We start from the raw sequence: 14,055 nt of genomic DNA on the forward strand, positions 1-14,055 counted from the left end.
CTTTCGACCTTCAAAATTATGTTCCTCTACCCTCAACTTTTATTCCGGGAAACCAGAATGCAGAACGTGTCAACGTGTATATAAGGCGGTAACCAACTTTTTATTTCACAATCGTGCAAGGGTCTTCCACTGCATCTGTACTGTTGCTTCAACCCCATCTCAGGACTTCGCTTGCTTGGTAAGTTTTAATCTTTGCTGTTTGTTTTGTTTGTCTTTAGTAGTAACAAGTTCACATGGTTGTACTTTGAAAATTCAAAGGTCGAAAACTATGTAAGCTCAAGTGCTTTTTAAACTACATCCTTTTATAATGTAATTGCCAATTTATGAAAATTTGAATGTTCTCAATTTAACACTGAATTTTGTTTAAAATCACGAATTTTCATTCCAGTTTTTACAGGCCCCTTCAGTGCTGAATTCCGACACTGATCTTGTGGGACTTGCCATTCGTCGTCAACTATAATTCAATCATCCTTTTGAAAATTCCTTGTTGTTGGATTGGATCCATCAATTGTTCGTCCATTTCATGTTAATGGTTAACTATTGGCTATTTTAAAATCCCATTGATTCATTTTCATAGCTGGTTAATTACCAACGTACCCGAGGATAGAAAGTGTGGTGGATTCTAAGGAGCGTCGATCTACCGATATCATGTCCCTGCCAAATCAAAGACAATCAGTTCCGGCAAAGCGTATCTGATCAAAATGCGAGTTCGGTCGCCACGGTGAGCTTAGTGTTCATTTACTAAAGTACGCCGGTCGGATGCAAAACGGCCCTCCACACTAGAGAAAAGTAATGTTTTACAATTTTTCATCCTTTTGATCTATTTTCATAGTTGTAGCTGGATTTCACATTTAGTCCGTGTATACTACGTTTCTCCTTCTGATAAACAAAATTAACTTAAATAAATAGTATTTCATTGTTAGGCAATCAATTATCCATATAATAATTTCAATGCTTTCAGGTCGTACCAAGAGGGAGAGGAATATTTATCACTGAATGTGAGTCTTACTTTGGACACAAAAGCAGGAAAGGTACATTCTACGACGATTCACGTCTACGCTTGTTGCTTGGACGAAAAGAACAAAGGATTTTTGATTCTGCATAAAATATACAACTTAAAACCGAAAGGATACGCCTTAATTTAGGGCTCGGCCCCACGATGTTCGGGCACGATCGTCGCGATCAGATTAAGCCTTAATCTGATGTCTTTGTACTATTATGAGAATCGACAGAAACAAACAGCAGTTTTTTTATAAATGCTATTACAGGAGCAAATTCCAAGAACTGCTATTTGAAAATCTCAATGAATTTTTTCTTGTCTACTTTCTTGATTGACCGCCTGAAATTCATTTTCCATGCTGAATAACTGTTAGTTCTTAGGGCTTGTATCCAATCTTGCCTACCTGTTGAGTATGTAACAAAGTTATATTAGTTTCTGGGTGTGCTTGTTGCCCCTATTTTATTAGCCTCAATTGTAGAATGTTAGTGTACAAAACTGCCCAGCATGTAAATGTCACTGTAAAATTTATAAAAATAAGATTATTAAGCATTTAAGTATTAGGAAAAGAACAAGCATTGAGACCAGTGTAGGTTTACTTGCTTATTTAATTACTTTATTAACTTTCTTGCTCTTAGATTTGTGATGATTTCCCAGTACGTTTTTGGCTTTGTTGTTATAGTATGACCATCATATTGTTACCAGAGTCACAATACTATTTCCTTATACCTTGTTTTGATCACATAGACGCCAAAGTTAAGACGTTCATGACCAAACATATTTCGTTTTAAAAAATGGCAATCTAATTATAAACCAAAATGGTAATTCATATTATACTGTATGTATGATATTTCAGGAGTAGAAGACATTTGTTTATTCTCAAAACCATGGTACCTGTACTTTGAAAAAAAAAATTACATTAAATTTGTTACAAGAAATGGTATAACAGTGTTCAGTTGGTGATTGCTTGAAATTGATATGCTAAAACATAGACCACTGGTTCCTCCACTATGGCTATTTTCCCTCTTAGAAAAGGGACAAAAAAGCGAGGGTTTTGGGTCGGGGAATGGTCGGGGGTGCATGAGTGATTTTCCGCCTGGTGGGACTGCCATCTCTCGACAAATGGATTTTCTGCGCGGAGTGGAACAACACACCCGCAAGAGGCGCTCTCACCAGGCGGAAAATCACTCTTTCGCCCTGACCGCCCCGACCCAAAAACCCGGGTTTTTTATAGTAATCCCCGCAAGAGGGTACCCCTTTTCTGAAAGGGAAAATAGCCATAGTGGAGGAGCCAGGAGTCTATGACATTTTTTGGATTTTAATTTAAAAATGCTTGTATAATTTAAAAAAATAAAAATGGTCCAAGAATTTCTGAAAGTCTTTAACTTTCCACTTCTGCTAGACTGTTCCACATTATATATAAAAAGCGGAATTTGTTCTTTGGAAGTGATTGCCATGGTGATTGCACTGCTCATCTCAAATAAATTGTTTTAAGATCAAACGACGACAATTTAATTATTATTATTATATTATAAATTAGGGCTGCAAACAATGGCGAATCGACCAGCCAAAATGTAAACAATCTACGTCCATTTACGAGACGCAAACGTCTGGACGCCAATTCGCCACACAGAAACCCGGAAACCATTTGCTCTTCCGGAAAAACTGACGACTGAGGCTGTGAGTAATCAAGTAGAGCAAGTTAGTTATATCGATGGGCAAACAGTTTGTTTAAGAAACGTTCAAACTGGACGAACTAGTGTCAAGTTAAACGTCATCTAGCGGTAGTAAATTACCTTTGGGAAACAAACAAATAAAAAAGAAAAAAGAAGCTCCATTCGGATTTTAAATTATAATAAGTATCTTAATCAGAGTTACGGGGAAAAAAAAAAAAAATAAAATAAATGAAAAATTGATATAGTTTGGCAACGCTGTGTGAGGTGCAATAGGTGTTACCTTAATACATATGTAGTGCGACCATGTTGATAGCCTCACACGGCCTGTGGAAAAACCAGTCCGTTGCCAGGCGACGCACAAAGCCCCGCCTTGAAAACAACTTCGCGGCCTGATTTTTCCCTATCTTCATGACCGACGCGCCATCTCTCTGAAAAAAATCTCCCAAAACTTCGAGTCGCTCTTAGATTGCTCCGTGTTCCTTTATCGTTGAGCCGATAATTGACACGACCCCTTCGTTAATCTCCGCGTTATCTCCTCTACAACATGACGTCAAGTTTTGCGCCACAGCATCTAAAATAAGAAAACGTATAAAAGATACGTACGAGACCCTGAAATCGACTCGAATGGGCCGACTAAACTGTTCCGCACTCCTTTGCCATTCAGCCGATAAAAACGGGGACTCGACCGGGAGCTGCTGCGTTATTTCCTCTACAAAAGGAGACCAATCTCAGCGGCACAGCATCTAAAATAAAAAAACGAACGAAAGATTTGTGTAGACACCCCTGAAATCGCCGCGCCATCAGCGCCATCTCTGGGGTAAAGTCTCACAAAAAGTGTCGGTCGATCCACCGGTCGTTGTAGAAGGGTAGGGTGCCTGTATCAGGGGGTTGGGAAATGCGAGTTTTGATAGAATCCCTATCGGGAAATTGCTGTACTAGGGGCCCTCACTCCGTTCAGGAAGTTCCCGATAGGGTACGGCATGGTCGCCAATTCGCCAAAATATCTCGGAAACCGTATACATGTCCTATGAGGCGTGCGCTGATCATCAACGCCTTCATCCCGCCTTCCCACTTTTGTCAAAATCGGCCAAAAACGACATCTCATGAAATTCTCCAAAAATCAGACGGCATAATCGAAATTGAACGCTGATTTCGATTTAGTCATTGGTTTTCTCGTTAAACTAGCCGTTTTAAAAATTAACGAAAACAGTGCTGTTGGCGCACCAACTTAATTTATGGTTTTTAACGTTTAAATAAAAAACTAAAAGACCGATAGAAAAATAAACCTGATTTCCGTGATTTTCATTCCATTCTGAATCGAAATCATGTATTTTAAGCAAAATTTGAAATTTGGCAAAAATTGAAAAAGTGGGAAGGCCAATAGGAAAAAACCTGATTTTCGTGATTTTCATTCAATTCTGAATCGAAATTATGTATTTTAAGCCAAATTTGAAATTTGGCCAAAAATGAAAAAGTGGAAAGGGTTATAGCCTTCCCACTTTTGTCAAAATCGGCCAAAAACGACATCTCTTGAAATTCTCCAAAAATCAGATGGCATAATCGAAATTGAACGCTGATTTCGATTTAGTCATTGGTTTTCTCTTTAGACTAGCCGTTTTAAAAATTAAAGAAAACAGTTCTGTTAGCGCACCAACTTCATTTCTGGTTTTTAACATGTAAATGAAAAACTATAAGACCAATAAAAAAATTAACCTGATTTCCGTGATTTTCATTCAATTTTGAATCTAAATCATGTATTTTAAGCCAAATTTGAAATTTGGCCAAAAATGAAAAAGTGGGAAGGGTATAGCCTTTCCACTTTTGTCAAAATCGGCCAAAAATGACATCTCTTGAAATTCTTCAAAAATCAAACGGCATAATCGAAATTGAACGCTGATTTCGATTTAGTCATTGGTTTTCTCTTTAGACTAGCCGTTTAAAAAATTAACGAAAACAGTTCTGTTAGCGCACCAACTTCATTTATGGTTTTTAACTTGTAAATGAAAAACTATAAGACCAATAAAAACATAAACCTGATTTCCGTGATTTTCATTCAATTCTGAATCTAAATCATGTATTTTAAGCCAAATTTGAAATTTGGCCAAAAATGAAAAAGTGGGAAGGGTATTGCCTTTCCACTTTTGTCAAAATCGGCCAAAAATGACATCTCTTTAAATTCTCCAAAAATCAGACGGCATAATGGAAATTGAACGCTGATTTCATTTTAGTCATTGGTTTTCTCTTTAGACTAACCGTTAAAAAAATTAACGAAAACAGTTCTGTTAGCGCACCAACTTCATTTATGGTTTTTAACATGTAAATGAAAAACTATAAACCAATAGAAAAATAAACCTGATTTACCTGATTTTCATTCAATTCTGAATCTAAATCATGTATTTTAGTATGTATTTCATTTTTTAAAAATGAAAAAGTGGGAAGGGTAGGGGAGACTGGAGTAAGCCAGGACGGTTTTCGTTTTCCCCCTATATCTCCCAAACTAATCATTAAATTAATTTATTATTTTGTTTTTATGTATTCCATACGGTAATGTTTAAAGTTTACTGAAACTTTATGTTGGAGACTGCCGAATCAGGTAATTTCTCAACGTATATTTTTATCTAATTTTGTTTTCTTTTAGGCCTAACACCGGAGTGTCAGCGTTTTATGTATATTTTTTCTGGCCTAGCACCGAAGTTCCAGCGTATGTATATTTATGTATTGGCCAACCTGTCACCTTATAGGGTGACAGTATAACGAAGAAGTTTGCCGTAAAGGACGGAAAAGAATGGCGGTTATTGCCGCGACACAGCAGCAATAATTATAGATCAAGAAAAGTTTAGAATATTATTATTATTACTTTTGAAGTCTTGAATTGAAGTCTTGAATTGCAGGATCGGCGGAGGTGGCAGCGTGGAAACAAGTCGTGGATGGAGCCGGAAGAGCAGCAACGGCGTTAACGAGTGACAACAACAATGGCGATAACCACACAGCAACAGCCGGGACGAGTGCGACAAAAAACCAACAATGAAAAGACAATCAAAAACAACAATACCAATGAAGTAGACGAAGCCGGGAAAATCGGTGGAAAAATAGTGTGTATTAATGAGGCCTATTTCAGGCCCCTTATATACCAATTATAAAAACACCGTTGACAGAGAATTAATCTAAACGTAACAATAATTTTGGCGCTGGCGTAGATGTCGTCTCGATCTTCTATTCTTCTTTCCGCGCGTGACCTTGTGAGGTGAATGAACTGAGAAACGAATTAACCGGTTAACCTTGTAACCATGGTAACGGAATAACCGGTTAATTATAGTTGCCGATCTCTATTTATTTGTTAACAATTACTGGTGGCGCCATCTTGTGGCGGGTCTTCTGATAATTCTAGTTTGGTGGTCTTGAACTCGATGCCACCTTGTCGAATCTTATCATCTAGCCGATACTTATGGACCAGTCCTAGTTGGTTATCTAACTGAGTCTATCACTAGTTGATGCGTATCAACTAGTTGATATTGATGGACTAGTTGAAGCGACTCCATCTAGTAGTCAGCTCCGATACCAGGTGCCCTCTCGGCAGGATCTTACTGGCGCCATCTAGCGTCGATATAGTAAACTAAAAGATATTTTGGCAGGGCGTTAGTGGCGCCATCTAACGTTGGATTTCTGAATCAAATACCCAGCTCCTAGTGGCGCCATCTAGCGATAGCTACCCGAACTATTTCTGAACTTAAATTCCGTGTGGCGCCATCTAGTGAGGAATACAGTAATTAATTTTTGACTAGATTCGTGTGGCGCCATCTAGCGACGATTTCAGGAACTGGTCTCTGATTGGTTCCGTGTGGCGCCATCTAGTGACAACTTCTCTTACTATTCTATTTTTTCCTGTTTTTGTATTTGAAACGTTGTTATGATCTTAACTTTTGTTATGATCTTAACTCTTTTATCCCTCATCTCACATCTAATTTCTACGGTCTTTTGTCTTCTTGTTACGCCGATCTATCTCATTACTTCTCCGTTTGACTTCCTTTCTAATTGTCCGTCCCTGAACCATCAGGTTCGGGTTCTGGAATTTCTAACATAATGTACCCCCCATATTTTTTATATAATTTAATAATAAACCATTTTCCCATATAAGACCTTTAAAGTTTTCTTAGATTTGTGGGAGGAGCCTATTTTGAGGGGTAAGTGAGGACACTAGGGTGGGTGGTGAGGGATGTCCTCCGTTTTCGCCTAAAAATTCATTAAAAAAATTTGTAAAAATTGAAATAGCGTCCCACTGCATAGACTCTAAAAGTTAATAAATGTTTCAATTTGACTATTGTGTTAATAAAATTTTTTTCTTATATGATAAAAACCCTTATTACAAGATAGGTGGGGGTTGGGCTTATTGTAATCGATTAATATGCTGAATAATCGATTGCTTGTGATCATCGTAAGGAACAGTAATGGCGTCATGAGCTCGGTGATGATTGATGGGCTTGAAGGCCAAACCCGCCCACTAAAGTCCCATTTTAGTCAAAAACAGCTGTCCCGATTTCCCGATAAACACTATTTTTTTAAAACGTTAATATTATCTACAGTAATTGATCGAAAATTATAATTTTTGTTTTTAACAATAAAGAAATGATTAAGCTTCATTTCCATATTAAATTTACATGCCATTTAAGATTATTTTTTTCTAGAAACATTATAAGCCAAATTTGAAATTTGGCCAAAAATGAAAAAGTGGGAAGGGAAGTGGGAAGGCCTTTCCACTTTTGTCAAAATCGGCCAAAAATTACATCTCTTGAAATTCTCCAAAAATCAGACGGCATAATGGAAATTGAACGTTGATTTCAATTTAGTCATTGGTTTTCTCTTTAGACTAGCCGTTTAAAAAATTAACGAAAACAGTTCTGTTAACGCACCAACTTCATTTATGGTTTTTAACATGTAAATGAAAAACTATAAGACCAATAGAAAAATAAACCTGATTTCCGTGATTTTCATTCAATTCTGAATCTAAATCATGTATTTTTAAGCCAAATTTGAAATTTGGCCAAAAATGAAAAAGTGGGAAGGGTATAGCCTTTCCATTTTGTCAAAATCGGCCAAAAATGACATCTCTTGATATTCTCAAAAAATCAGACGGCATATTTAGCAAATAAATAAACAACTTGTACTGCCATGTAGCGATTTCGATAGACGACGCCTTCAAGGGAGGAGGAGTCTACAACATATTGAATTTATCGATCGATTGTTAGGCCGATTTCGATCAGCATTGTATATTAATGAATGACAACTTGACGAGATCTTGACACGCACGTTGGAAGTGTACGCGTGTTTGCACCTCGATGAGCGTTGCACAATAACAAAGCTCCGTTGGTGAGCGTATTGATTAATAAAGGTATTTAAGGCATTATCCAATTAGTCATGCCATAATGTCTCACTTTGTTGGCAGCTAGGTGAAGTCCTTGAGTGCCTCAAGGACTTTGTTTTGTTTTAGCAGTATTTTTTCCTTCAACAATTAATCTTGCATCTCCAACCGTGGAATGAGTTACATGTGACTCGAGACAAACAAACAGTGCAATTGCAACAATATAATTAGTCAGCGGTAAACAACACATTCTATCTGAGAATAGTTTAGACTTTTTGAGCGTATCTTTTGTTTATCACATGTTGCATTTTAATTACTGTTATTTTTAAATTTATATCCATGGTTTTTCTTCGACTAGATATAAATTTGCCATATCTTCATGCCAACCACAAGGATTCTGCTTTTGCACACACCTTCATTATTAATGTGTTTCTTCAGGTATGGTCACTATCAGCAGCTTTACACACAGTGTGCATCGTGAATACATCAATCCCAGAGAAAACATTCCAATGGAAAATATTGAGAATTTCTGCCCTTCTATCCTGAACTAAACAATGCTGGTTTGTATAAATAGGCATAAAAAAACCTATCAACAGTATTTTTAGTTTGCAGTTTGCTTTAACATACAACTCTATGGCATGTTGATATTGTCGCGGGTGAAAAGGGAGATTGGTTATCTCTTCACAGAGATGAGTCATCCGCTCCTTGGACAACGCTGCGATCGTGGTGAAGAAATTATCGGGAGAAGTCCGCTCTAAGAAAGATACGCAGATATGCAGTCCGGGAGGGGAGTAATTCGCGCGACGGTATAAAACGCTGCCCCGAATCTGCGTTAGATGAGTCTCCATCGGGTGAGCTCCCGGAGCTGGGCTCCGTAAGAGGAGTTCCCTGGTTTCCCAAGAGGTCTTCAGACGCTTCTCCAACTTTTGGTAATGGTTATCCCTTTTGTTTGAGTTAAACCATTGTTTAGAATTGATGTCATCACTTGTTGTATTCGTTTGTTCTTGTCCAAATACAACTCGTGTGACAATATTAGCTAAATTTTTATTATTTATAGTATTAGACGGTAAAAAAATTCTTCTCTCGGAAGTTTATGACTTTGGACTTGCTTGAGATGACCCTTGAGCCAAGAAGCTTTTCCTGCTTTGTGTGGACAGGAATATTAGAGGCATTGATGTCTGAAACCAACAAGTGTCTTGCAAAGAAAGTAAAAAGAAACATTGATGTTGGTCATCCTCTAAGTGATGCTGAAGCCTGGTAAGAAGAAAGAAGAGTATGAGTATTAGTGAGTGGTAAAATACATGATTTAGATTCAGAATTGAATGAAAATCACGGAAATCAGGTTTATTTTTCTATTGGTATTATAGTTTTTCATTTACATTTTAAAAACCATAAATGAAGTTGGTGCGCTAACAGAACTGTTTTCGTTAATTTTTTAAACGGCTAGTCTAAAGAGAAAACCAATGACTAAATCGAAATCAGCGTTCAATTTCGATTATACCGTCTGATTTTTGGAGAATTTCAAGAGATGTCATTTTTGGCCGATTTTGACAAAAGTGGAAAGGCTATATACCCTTCCCACTTTTTCATTATTGGCCAAACTTCAAATTTTGCTTAAAATACATGAATTCGAATCAAAATTGAATGAAAATCACGAAAATCAGGCTTATTTTCCTATTGGTCTTATAGTTTTTGATTTAATCCTTAAAAACCCTAAATTAAGTTGTTGCGCTAACAGCACTGTTTCGTTAATTTTTGAAACGGCTGGTTTAACGAGAAAACCAATAACTAAATCGAAATCAGCGTTCAATTTCGATTAATCCGAGTGATTTTTGGAGAATTTCAAGAGATTTCGTTTTTGGTAGATTTTGACAAAAGTGGGAAGGCTATACCCTTCCCACTTTTTCATTTTTGGCCAAATTTCAAATTTTGCTTAAAATACATGAATTCGAACCAAAATTGAATGAAAATCACGAAAATCAGGTTTATTTTCCTATTGGTCTTATAGTTTTTGATTTAATCCTTAAAAACCCTAAATTAAGTTGTTGCGCTAACAGCACTGTTTCGTTAATTTTTGAAACGGCTGGTTTAACAAGAAAACCAATTACTAAATCGAAATCAGCGTTCAATTTCGATTATTCCGTGTGATTTTTGGAGAATTTCAAGAGATGTCGTTTTTGGTAGATTTTGACAAAAGTGGGAAGGCTATACCCCTTCCCAGTTTTTCATTTTTGGCCAAATTTCAAATTTTGCTAAAAATACATGAATTCGAATCAAAATTGAATGAAAATAACGAAAATCAGGTTTATTTTCCTATTGGTCTTATAGTTTTTGATTTAATCCTAAAAACCCTAAATTAAGTTGTTGCGCTAACAGCACTGTTTCGTTAATTTTTGAAACGGCTGGTTTAACGAGAAAACCAATAACTAAATCGAAATCAGCGTTCAATTTCGATTATTCCGTGTGATTTTGGAGAATTTCAAGAGATGTCGTTTTTGGTAGATTTTGACAAAAGTGGGAAGGCTATACCCTTCCCACTTTTTCATTTTTTAAATTTCAAATTTTGCTTAAAATACATGAATTCGAAACAAAATTGAATGAAAATCACGAAAATCAGGTTAATTTTCCTATTGGTCTTATAGTTTTTGATTTAATCCTTAAAAACCCTAAATTAAGTTGTTGCGCTAACAGCACTGTTTCGTTAATTTTTGAAACGGCTGGTTTAACGAGAAAACCAATAACTAAATCGAAATCAGCGTTCAATTTCGATTATTCCGTTCGATTTTTGGAGAATTTCAAGAGATGTCGTTTTTGGTAGATTTTGACAAAAGTGGGAAGGCTATACCCTTCCCACTTTTTCATTTTTGGCCAAATTTCAAATTTTGCTTAAAATACATGAATTCGAATCAAAATTGAATGACAATCACGAAAATCAGGTTTATTTTCCTATTGGTCTTATAGTTTTTGATTAAATCTTTAAAAACCCTAAATTAAGTTGTTGCGCTAACAGCACTGTTTCGTTAATTTTTGAAACGGCTGGTTTAACGAGAAAACCAATAACTAAATCGAAATCAGCGTTCAATTTGGATTATTCCGTGTGATTTTTGGAGAATTTCAAGAGATGTCGTTTTTGGTAGATTTTGACAAAAGTGGGAAGGCTATACCCTTCCCACTTTTTCATTTTTGTCCAAATTTCAAATTTTGCTTAAAATACATGATTTAGATTCAGAATTAAATGAAAATCACGGAAATCAGGTTTATTTCTCTATTGGTCTTATAGTTTTTCATTTACATGTTAAAAACCATAAATGAAGTTGGTGAGCTAACAGAACTGTTTTCGTTTATTTTTTTAACGGCTAGTCTAAAGAGAAAACCAATGACTAAATCGAAATCAGCGTTTAATTTCGATTATGCCGTCTGATTTTTGGAGAAATTTAAGAGATGTCATTTTTTGCCGATTTTGACAAAAGTGGAAAGGCTATATCCTTCCCACTTTTTCATTTTTGCCCAAATTTCAAATTTGGCTTAAAATACATGATTTAGATTCAGAATTGAATGAAAATCACGGAAATCAGGTTAATTTTTCTATTGGTCTTATAATTTTTCATTTACATTTTAAAAACCATAAATGAAGTTGGTGCGCTAACAGAACTGTTTTCGTTAATTTTTTAAACGGCTAGTCTAAAGAAAAAAAATGACTAAATCGAAATCAGCGTTCAATTTCGAGTATACCGTCTGATTTTTGGAGAATTTCAAGAGATGTCATTTTTTGCCGATTTTGACAAAAGTGGAAAGGCTATACCATTCCCACTTTTTCATTTTTGACCAAATTTCAAATTTGGCTTACAATACATGATTTAGATTCAGAATTGAATGAAAATCACGGAAATCCGGTTTATTTTTCTATTGGTCTTATAATTTTTCATTTACATTTTAAAAACCATAAATGAAGTTGGTGCGCTAATAGAACTGTTTTCGTTAATTTTTTAAACGGCTAGTCTAAAGAGAAAACCAATGACTAAATCGAAATCAGCGTTCAATTTCGATTATACCGTCTGATTTTTGGAGAATTTCAAGAGATGTCATTTTTGGCCGATTTTGACAAAAGTGGAAAGGCGGGATGAAGGCGTTGATGATCAGCGCACGCCTCATAGGAAATCAGGTTTATTTTTTTATTGGTCTTATAGTTTTTCATTTACATGTTAAAAACCATAAATGAAGTTGGTGCGCTAACAGAACTCTTTTCGTTAATTTTTTTAACGGCTTGTCTAAAGAGAAAACCAATGACTAAATCGAAATCAGCGTTCAATTTCGATTGTGCCGTCTGATTTTTGGAGAAATTCATGAGATGTCATTTTTGGCCGATTTTGACAAAAGTGGGAAGGCGGGATGAAGGCGTTGATGATTAGCGCACGCCTCATAGGACATGGATACGGAGTCTGTTTTGCCGGAAGAGCAAACGTTTTCCGAGATATTATGGCGAATTGGCGACCAGGCCGTACCCTATGGGGAACTTCCTGAACGGAGTGAGGGCCCCTAGTGAAAAAACCTGTCCGTTGCCGGGCGACGCACAAAGCCTCGCCTTGAAAAAATAACTTCGCGGTTGATTTTTCCCTCTCTTCATGACCGACGCGCCATCTCTCTGACAAAAAATCTCCAGAAATGTCGAGTCGCTCTTAGATTGCTCCGCATTCCTTTATTGTTGAGCCGATAATTGACAGGACCCCTTCGTTAATCTCCGCGTTATCTCCTCTACAACACGACGTCAAGTTTTGCGACGCAGCATCTAAAATAAGAAAACGTATAAAGGATACGTACGAGACCCTGAAATCGACTCGAGTTGGCTGACTAAACTGCTCCACACTCCTTCGTCGTTCAGCCGATAAAAACGGGGACTCGACCGGGAGCTGCTGCGTTATTTCCTCTACAAATGGAGACCAATCTCAGCGGCACAGCATCTAAAAAAAAAACGAACGAAAGATCAGTGCGGACACCCCTGAAATCGCCGCGCCATCAGCGCCATCTCTGGGGTAAAGTCTCAGAAAAAGTGTCGGTCGATCCACTGGTCGTTGTAGAAGGGTAAGGGTGCCTGTATCAGGGGGTTGGGAAATGCGAGTTTTGATCGAATCCCTATCGGGAAACTAGGGGCCCTCACTCCGTTCAGGAAGTTCCCGATAGGGTACGGCCTGGTCGCCAATTCGCCATAATATCTCGGAAACCGTTTGCTCTTCTGGCAAAACAGACTCCGTATACATGTCCTATGAGGCGTGCGCTGATCTGGTTAAAAACCATAAATGAAGTTGGTGCGCTAACAGAACTGTTTTCGTTAATTTTTTATGGTTTTTAACATGTAAATGAAAAACTATAAGACCAATAGAAAAATAAACCTGATTTCCGTGATTTTCATTCAATTCTGAATCTAAATCATGTATTTTAAGCCAAATTTGAAATTTGGCCAAAAATGAAAAAGTGGGAAGGGTATAGCCTTTCCACTTTTGCCAAAATCGGCCAAAAATGACATCTCTTGAAATTCTCCAAAAATCAGACGGCATAATCGAAATTGAACGCCAATTTCGATTTAGTCATTGGTTTTCTCTTTAGACTAGCCGTTTAAAAAATTAACGAAAATAGTTCTGTTAGCGTACCAACTTCATTTATGGTTTTTAAAATGTAAATAAAAAACTATAAGACCAATAGAAAAATAAACCTGATTTCCGTGATTTTCATTCAATTCTGAATCTAAATCATGTATTTTAAGCCAAATTTGAAATTTGGCCAAAAATGAAGAAAGGGGGGGGGGAAAACCTTTCCACTTTTGTCAAAATCGGCCAAAAATGACATCTCTTGAAATTCTCCAAAAATCAGACGACATAATCGAAATTGAACGCTGATTTCAATTTAGTCATTGGTTTTCTCTTTAGACTAGCCGTTTAAAAAATTAACGAAAACAGTTCTGTTAGCGCACCAACTTCATTTATGGTTTTTAACCAGATCAGCGCACGCCTCATAGGACATGTATACGGAGT

General features: G+C 36.7%; 1 long non-coding RNA gene across 1 annotated transcript; it reads left to right on the forward strand.

Moving 5' to 3' along the window:
- Window positions 1-7,941: 7,941 nt before the first annotated feature.
- LOC123475301 lies at window positions 7,942-8,526 on the forward strand. Its single transcript, XR_006650331.1, has 3 exons — window positions 7,942-8,059; window positions 8,114-8,266; window positions 8,388-8,526. It is a non-coding gene; the product is annotated as an uncharacterized LOC123475301 (long non-coding RNA).
- Window positions 8,527-14,055: the final 5,529 nt, after the last annotated feature.

Source organism: Daphnia magna, linkage group LG8 (assembly GCF_020631705.1).
Source record: "Daphnia magna isolate NIES linkage group LG8, ASM2063170v1.1, whole genome shotgun sequence".
Taxonomy (NCBI): domain Eukaryota; kingdom Metazoa; phylum Arthropoda; class Branchiopoda; order Diplostraca; family Daphniidae; genus Daphnia; species Daphnia magna.